The sequence below is a fragment of the Physeter macrocephalus genome, chromosome 9, assembly GCF_002837175.3.
Source record: "Physeter macrocephalus isolate SW-GA chromosome 9, ASM283717v5, whole genome shotgun sequence".
NCBI lineage: Eukaryota > Metazoa > Chordata > Mammalia > Artiodactyla > Physeteridae > Physeter > Physeter macrocephalus.
This window is the reverse complement of record NC_041222.1, coordinates 52,023,747-52,032,576: the sequence shown is the minus strand read 5'-3', so window position 1 is coordinate 52,032,576 and position 8,830 is coordinate 52,023,747. Positions and strand designations below refer to the sequence as shown.

The 8,830-nt window shown below is 34.7% G+C and overlaps 1 long non-coding RNA gene across 1 annotated transcript in view; it reads left to right on the top strand.

Annotated features, from left to right (window-relative positions):
* The window catches only part of LOC129392419 (uncharacterized), a 652,843-nt gene that overhangs the window by 534,842 nt on the left and 109,171 nt on the right, over positions 1–8,830 (top strand). The gene's annotated exons all lie outside the window — the stretch shown is intronic.

Genomic DNA, 8,830 nt, shown 5'->3' with positions numbered 1-8,830 from the left:
GGGCCCAGCCGCTCCACGGCATGTGGGATCTTCCCGGACCGTGGCACGAACCCGTGTCCCCTGCATCGGCAGGCGGACTCTCAACCGCTGCGCCACCAGGGAAGCCCACTAGTGTATCCTCTTATCTGCTGTCTTGCTCTGTGTAAGCCAAGCCGGACCATCTAATCTAAAGTATTTCTCCTCTGGGGTTTCCCTGGTGGCGCAGTGGTTGGGAATCTGCCTGCCAATGCAGGGGACGTGGGTTCGAGCCCTGGCCGGGGAAGATCCCACATGCCGCAGAGCAACTAAGCCCGTGTGCCACAACTACTGAGCCTGTGCTCTAGAGCCTGCGCACCACAACTACTGAAGCCTGTGTGCCTAGAGCCTGTGCTCCGCAACAAGACAAGCCAACGCAATGAGAAGCCCATGCACCGCAACGAAGAGTAGCCCCCTCTCACTGCAACTAGAGAAAGCCCGCGCGCAGCAACGAAGATCCAACACAGCCAAAATTTAAATAAATAAATAAATAATTTCTCCTCTGAACCATATCACTTGTTTCATGTTCTTCATTTTGCTCATTGTCTTAAATTACTTCACTCTTTTATTTGTCATCTGGCTTCTAGTCTTTCTCCCCCTTGCCTCTCTATACTGAAAAATGTAAGTAGGGAACATGTCCATGTGGTTACCACCATATCCCTAGTGCCTAGAACAGTGCACAACATACAGTAGATGCTAAAAATATTTTTAATGTGTTAAAAATATTTCTTTAGTGAATGAGTAAAGAAAAACTTAATGAATAAATTGTTCCTTACTCATTTTAACCCACTATTTTGACATTGGCTTGATACTACACAATTGTTGACTTACTGGATTTATCACATGGTTGAAGTATTTTTTATAATGTAAAGTATTTAAATAAGGGAACAGGGAGCCACAGGACAGTCTTTTTTTTTTTTTTAATAGGTCTTTATTGGAATATAGTTACTTCACATAACGGTGTTAGTTTCTGTTGAGTAACAAAGCGAATCAACCATATGCATACACCTGGCCCCATATCCCCTCCCTCTTGAGCCTCCCTCCCATCCTCCCTATCCCACACCTCTAGGTCCATCACGAAGCATGGAGCCATTCTCCCTGTGCTATGCTGCTGCTTCCCACCAGCCAACAATTTTACATTCGGTAGTATATGTATGTTGATGCTATTCTCACTTTGCCTCAGCTTCACCCTCCCACCCCATGTCCTCAAGTCCATTTTCGATGTCTGTCTCTTTATTCCTGCCCTGCAACTAGGTTTATCAGTTCCTTTTTTTTTTTTTTTTGATTCCATAATATGTGTTAGCATACGGTATTTTTTTTTTCTCTTTCTGACTTACTTCACTCTGTATGATAGACTCTAGGTCCATCTACCTCAGTACAAATAACTCAATTTTGTATCTTTTTATGGATGAGTAATATTTCACTGTATATATGTGCCACATCTTCTTTATCGCTTCATCTGTCGATGGACATTTAGGTTGGTTCCATGTCCTGGCTATTATAAATAGTGCTGCAATGAACATGGTCATATATGTCTTTGAATTATGGTTTTCTTAGTGTATATGCTCAGTAGTGGGATTGCTGGATCATATGGTAGTTCTATTTTTAGTTTTTTAAGGATCTTCCATACTGTTCTCCATAGTGGTTGTATCAGTTTACATTCCCACCAACAGTGTAGGAGGGTTCCCTTTTCACCACACCCTTCCCAGCATTTATTGTTTCTAGATTTTTTTGATAATGGCCATTCTGACCGGCGTGAGGTGATACCTCACTGTAGTTTTGATTTGCATTTCTCTAATAGTTAGTGATGTTGAGCATCTTTTCATGTGCCTCTTGGCCATCTGTATGTCTTCCTTGGTGAAATGTCTATTTAGGTCTTCCACCAATTTTTTAAGTGGATTGTTTGTTTTTTTGATATTGAGCTCCATGAGCTGTTTGTATATTTTGGAGATTAAACCTTTGTCTGTTGTTTCATTTGCAAATATTTTCTCCTCTTCTGAGGGTTCTTTTCGTCTTGTTTATAGTTTCCTTTGCTGCGCAAAAACTTTTAAGTTGAATTAAGTCCCATTTGTTTATTTTTGTTTTTATTTCCGTTTCTCTAGGAGGTGGGTCAAAAAAGATCTTGCTGTGATTTATGTCAAAGAGTGTTTTTCCTATGTTTTCCTCTAAGAGTTTTATAGTGTCTGGTCTTACATTTAAGTCTTTAATCCATTTTGAGTTTATTTTTGTGTATGGTGCTAGGGAGTGTTCTAATTTCACTCTTTTACATGTAGCTGTCCAGTTTTCCCAGCACCACTTATTGAAGAGGCTGTCTTTTCTCCATTGTATGTTCTTGCCTCCTTTGTCATAAATTAGGTGCCCATATTTATGTGGGTTTATCTCTGGGCATTCTGTCTTGTACCATTGATCTATATTTCTGTTTTTGTGCCAGAATCATACTTTCTTATTACTGTAGCTTTGTGGTATAGTTTGAAGTCAGGGAGACTGATTCCTCCAACTCTGTTTTTCTTTCTCAAGATTGCTTTGGCTATTTGGGGTCTTTTGTGTTTCCATACAAATTGTAAAATTTTTTGTTCTAATTTTGTGAAGAATACCAGTGGTAGTTTGATAGGGATTGCATTGAATCTGTAGATTGCTTTTGGGTAGTATAGTCATTTTCACAATATTGATTCTTCTAATCCAAGAACATGGTGTATTTCTCCATCTGTTTATGTCATCTTTGTTTCTTTCATCAGTGTTTTATAGTTTTCTGAGTACAAGTCTTTTGTCTCCTTAGGCAGGTTTAGTCCTAGGTATTTTATTCTTTTTGTTGCTGTAGTAAATGGGAGTGTTTCCTTAATTTCTCTTTCTGATTTTCCATTGTTGGTGTATAGGAATGCCAGATTTCTGTCAGTTAATTTTGTATTCTGAAACCTTACCACCTTCATTGATTAGTTCTAGTAGTTTTCTAGTGGCATCGTTAGGATTTTCTATGTATAGTGTCATGTCATCGGCAAACAGTGACAGTGTTACTTCTTCTTTTCCAATTTGCATTCCTTTTATTTCTTTTTCTTCTCTGATTGCTGTGGCTAGGACTTCCAAAACTATGTTGAATAAGAGTGGTGAGAAGGACAGTCTTTTTATGGAAATGCCTGGAGGTGTGTATAGTGAAAAGGCAGGGGCCTCAAAAGCTGAAAGAAAGGGCAAAAAGAGGGGAAAAAAGGAAAAATCTATAGTCCTTTATATTCTAAGGACATGACACCTACCAGAGGCTAGCTAAAAATCTAGAGAAACCAACAATCCTAGTTTACTGGGACTATTGTGAAGGGTGGATTCCTTGCATCTGGGACTTGGACTTGAGACTTTCAGTTTTAAAATAAGGACAAGTTTGTCACCCTAGATGAAACTAAGAGCTTTTTCCCTTGCTACTTATATATTTGATAATCTTCCCTTTTATTTCTTTCCTATCTACTTCTAGAAGTAAAAGCCCTTAAAAAATTATAAAATAGCTTTGTTTGTTTGGAAAACATTGGACAGAGGAAAACCTTTGAGACTGATCTGTTCTTTGGTAGAACTGGGAGAAGAGCAAGTAGATACTACTGGTGGTGACAAGAGGTGATGAGGAAGGGTAATACAATCCTGGGAAGAAGGAAAGGAGGGTAAGAGAATTTCTATGTTCAACTAGCATTTAAGTTCATTTGCATTTCAAGGACACAACCTTGATATAGTACTGTGCTGTTGAGACCATCTGGACTGTACATGTGACTGAATCCCGGGAAGGCCTCTATATAAACTTAAGATTCTGTAGGGTTGTTGTGGAGATCTACTCATCTTGTGGCCACCCAAGACAAGCCTGGTATGTAAGTTCCCTTGTGTATTAAAACTGCCACCTGCCACTCTGAAGTGGCCTGCCTCTTTCTTGGTCTGTCCCTGCCCTCTGTGTATGGGAACCAATGTCAAATTTCACCTGGGGAACTCCAAAGGTTGCAAACCAACACATTTATTATGGTTACTGATATATTTGTATTATTTACATCATTTTGTTTTGAGCTTTTAATTTACTCAGTTAATTCTATACCTAATATTTCTCTTTTTTGGTAGTTTTTGTTTTTTCTTCTTAATAAATTGGGATCTTATACCTTCTAGCTTTAAGTTCTTTTTTAGCTTTAAGTTTTAGTGCTTGTACCTCATTTAAAGTATAAAGCTAATAAATGTCTTCAACCTTCTCCCCAATAATATAAGAAGTTCAGAACACTGTAATTATAAAACCTCCCACCAGCATTTTGCAAGTTATAGATGTCCAGTACTTCCAGTCATTTTGGTTTAATCTATCCCAAAATTGATTGTTAACATTACTGTGTTATCATATTTTACCCAGTTATTTTTTTATAGATTTACTTATATGTATCAGTTTCATTACTCACCATTCTTCCTTATATATCTCTTTGTTATGAATTCAGTTTACTTCTTCCTTTATTATATCCCTTGGATTGCCCTCAGTAAAAGTACGTGGTAGAAACTAATGGTTTATTGTCTGAAAATATCTCCCTTAACTTTAATAAATTAGCATATATATATATAAAGGTATCTGTAATAAGTTTCTTTCTTTTAGCACTTTCGAGATGCAAACTTCTACTACTCCTGTTGAAAAATGTGCTATAAACCAAATTTCCTCCTGTTTAAATACCTATTTTATCTTCTGTTTTTAAGTTTGCATTTATATGTTTACTCGTGAGGTAGATTTCATTGGATTTATCTTTTTTTAAGTATTTTTAAAAATTTTACTGAAGTATAGTTTATTTACAGTGTTGTGTTAATTTCTTCTGTACAGCAAAGTGATTCAGTTATACATAGATATATTCTTTTTCATATTTGTTTCCATTATGGTTCATCACAGGGTACTGAATACAGTTCCCAGATTTATCTTGTTTGGCATTTATTTAACTTCCTGAAGAGAGGGAGAGAGGGAGGAAGGTTCACAGAAGTAGATTTATATAGCTAAATAGATACATTTTACAACATACATATATATATATACATATCATATATATATATGATATCACAATTCTTGAACATTTTTCATATATTACTGCTTTAAGATTACTTCTCCCCATTCTTTTTTTGGTTCCTATTAGACAAATGTTGGACCACTTCAGCCAGTTTTTTATATCTCATGTGCTCTTTCTTGCCACATTTTTCTTCTTTGGTTTTCTGGCAATATTATGGGTAATTTCTTTAGTTCTATTATCTGATTGATTCTTTAGCTGTGTTTAATATATGTTTATGTACTTAGTTTCAATAATTATGTTTTATTTCCAAATCTATAATTGGTACTCATTGAAAACTGTCTTTTTAAATAATGTCTTGTTTCTTTCATATATTTTCTCCCATCTTTCACTTTTATAATTTTAAACAATTATTTCAGAATCAGTTTTTAGTTATTCTATCATATGAATAATTTTGCTGTTTCTAATCTTGCTCTTTATTTCTTTTACTTACTCTCACTCAAGATTTGCTCATGTGTTTTATAATTATAGATTTGAGCTCTTGCTTAGCAGAGCTTTATATTTGTAATTCCTAACTGCTTTTTGTTGAGGCTCTGCCCTTCCAGAGAAATTTGGAAATTGACTGCATAAGGTTCAGGCCTGGGAATAGTTTTTTGTTAAATTCTGTCTGTGGAATTTCTCTGTCCTTGTCAATAGTACCATTTCAAACCCCACACCTGTGTGAGAAATTTTCATGAGAGACATTTTAATATCTTGTCCTTGAAATCCCAAGGCTCTTGGCTAAGACTGGTAAATGTCCCAGAGAGCCAAAAGATCAGTAACTCCATACCAGTCATTTCTACTTCTTTCTTTAATTTTGGCCACTGAAGATCTCCTTAATATATTTTGCTCAGTTATATTATTCAAAGAATATTTGTTATATTTTATCCAGTTTTCTAAAGATTTTTGTAGTGAGACTGTTGTTGGTTTACAATATCTGATGCATCTCTTTGACCAAAATGGAGCTACTTTAATTTGTATTTTTACTTAGCTCTGTACGTAAAGATAAATAATTCACAATTAATTATGACCAAAATAAGAGTAATTTGTACTTCAAGAGAAAAAAGTAAAACCTAATGTTTAGCCTTTTTTTTTTCTTTAATAAAGAAGTCTATTCTGGGCTTTGTCTCAGGGGCTGTTTATGGAATATATGTAGTGAGGCTTAGTCATAGCAATTCCCTTTTACTCTTGGTTCCTTTCCCTGTTACCATCATCTTCTGTCACTTCCGCTCAAGTCCTGCGCTTGCTCATGAATGATATGAAAACTGAGGACTGGAGTTTTGGTATGAAGAAAAAGGAAATGCTAAGAGAAAATCTGATGAAATTAGAAAGGAGAATTCCTCTGGCCACCTACGTGTATATCTGTATCTATATATGTATATGTGTGTGTGTATATGTATGTCAGAGATAGATAGAGATACATATGATATGTACGTATTATGTATGCAAGCATGTGTTTCAGTGATGTTACTGGAACTCAGGAATTTCATTGCTAAAATAATTTTCTATGCCCGGAATCGGTACCTATTTGCATTTGTTTTCATAATTATTTTTATAATTGGTTCTACAAGTAAATACAGAAATAGCTGGCTTCTTCCTACCACCTGCTTATAGAGATATACAGAGAAGGCAGTAATACATATTTAATTTATTCTTCACTTCGTTTTCTAACAAATAATATAATCACAGTACTGGAATTATATCCAATTTAGTATTCTGTTCCTGCATTCAAACACTGGGATTCTTTTATAGAAAATAGATGCCCTTTATGAGAATTAAATGGTCAGATATGGAGAGGTGGATGGCTAATTGTAAATGCTATTTGAATAAATTTGCATATGAAAAGTCTTCAGAAAACTTCTTTTAAGAAAAAAATATATATAGGTGCATGTGCTACCCATAAACCATTTTATTTGGGATGACTCCATTCTCACACTTGTGCCAGCAACTCCAGAGTCAAAACAAAAGTTCTAAAGTTTTTGATAGGATCTTCTTTCTTCTCCATTAATTATACACTTAGTATACACTTAGTAAGTTATCTGTTTTATGTGGAAGGATTTCCATATTTTGTGGATGCCATTCTCAGGACCTGATCAAAATGCAGAAGAAAAAAAGAGAATGGAAAATATATTTGACAAAAAGGAAGGGAGGGAGGAAAGAAAGATAGAAAATATGGATAAACAAAGGTAGTGAATTAGATGAAAATGTTAGAAATTACAGATAATTGAAAATATTTCTGGTACTATTCAGTAGAATTAGAGATTTTGATTGGTCCTGTTCTTTGGCAATTCCACTCAAGTGAAAGAAAGTCTTTGTTGACATATCCCTGGAACAGATATCAATGAGAACATTCCCTGCTAAACATTTCCTTCTAATGGGATTTTCTTTATTAAATTTTGGTTGTCTTTTGAATGAAACAGGAGACTACCATCAGATCATTACCATCCATCCCTGAAGTTCCTAGCCCAACTATATTTGCATTACATCTGGCACAGAAGAGCAAGGCAACAATAAATTCCAGGGTGCTTACCACTGACATTTTTTTGCTTCCTTATCTACAAGTACCAGCCTCAACCAACCAGTATGTAAAGTCCACACTTTATTTTTTAAGGAAATCAAAGTCATATAGGTTGCCAGATATTAATAATTATATCTAAACTCAATTGAATACAAATTCATTTTTATTAGTATTTCTGAAGGTACCTCCATAATGATATCTTATTTACTCATGCTAAAACACTTTGCTAACTTTGACCCTTGTAGGGGAAAGTGTCCACTAATGACCTGGTTGTAGACTCAACTATCAACACATGTTCAATTACTGAGTATTACTTTACTTTAGGAGCTTCCCTGAATCACAATTTAAATATATATATATATATATTTTTTTTTCTTAATTATGTGTTATACCGTTGTTCTTCCTATGAAAAGAACTGTAGAGGGTTGGAATAAAGAATACATAATTCTGAAGATGAAATATCACATTCTAGGTTTAGGTACAAAGAATCTAATAAAGTTCTCCCTCTAACCAAATGAAGAAACATTGCTCTTATTTTAAATATCCACATTAAAATGTTTACTTCTGTAATTTAAAATTTAATAATTCAATGGTACTTTTTCTGGATATTTAATATGTTACATGAAAAGAGTAAGAAAGTCTTTAATAAAATATATGGATAGCCAAGTTATAATCATCTAGGGAAAAAAGAAAAGAAACCCTGATATGAGTAATTGCACAGAATTGTTTGCCAACATTTTGAAGCCCAAAGTGATTGTGGGACCAGAAGGAGAATGAAGGATGAGATATTGTGAATGTGTAATACACCTGCATGCTTCACATAGGCAGTCTGATCTGACATAATTGGCCAGAAGTAAAAAAATTACCAACAAGGCAATGTTATCATTTCATTCTACATAAAGAGATTTTTTTTCTAAGATTATGCTACTAATGTCAGTCTTGCTGCTGGGGTGACCATGTTCATGGTTGAAGGCAAATGTGTCACTGTTCTTCAAAACACTGATTTCAAACATATGCAGTGCTAATAGAGGTCTAGTAAGTATTATCACCTTTCCATACAAAATTCAAGCCTGCAAAAAATAATGCTTTTTTAAAATATTACAAAAAAGAGAAAATGCATTCCCATATGGTATAAAAAGTATTAAAGAACTTGCCTACAAAGTCATTTATCAAGAGAGGAAATTTTCTTCAATTCCTTAATTTGTTTTTTCATGAAACTAAAGTGTTTCATTCATAATAGATATTAATAGTCCTTTAAAATTAAAACTTTATT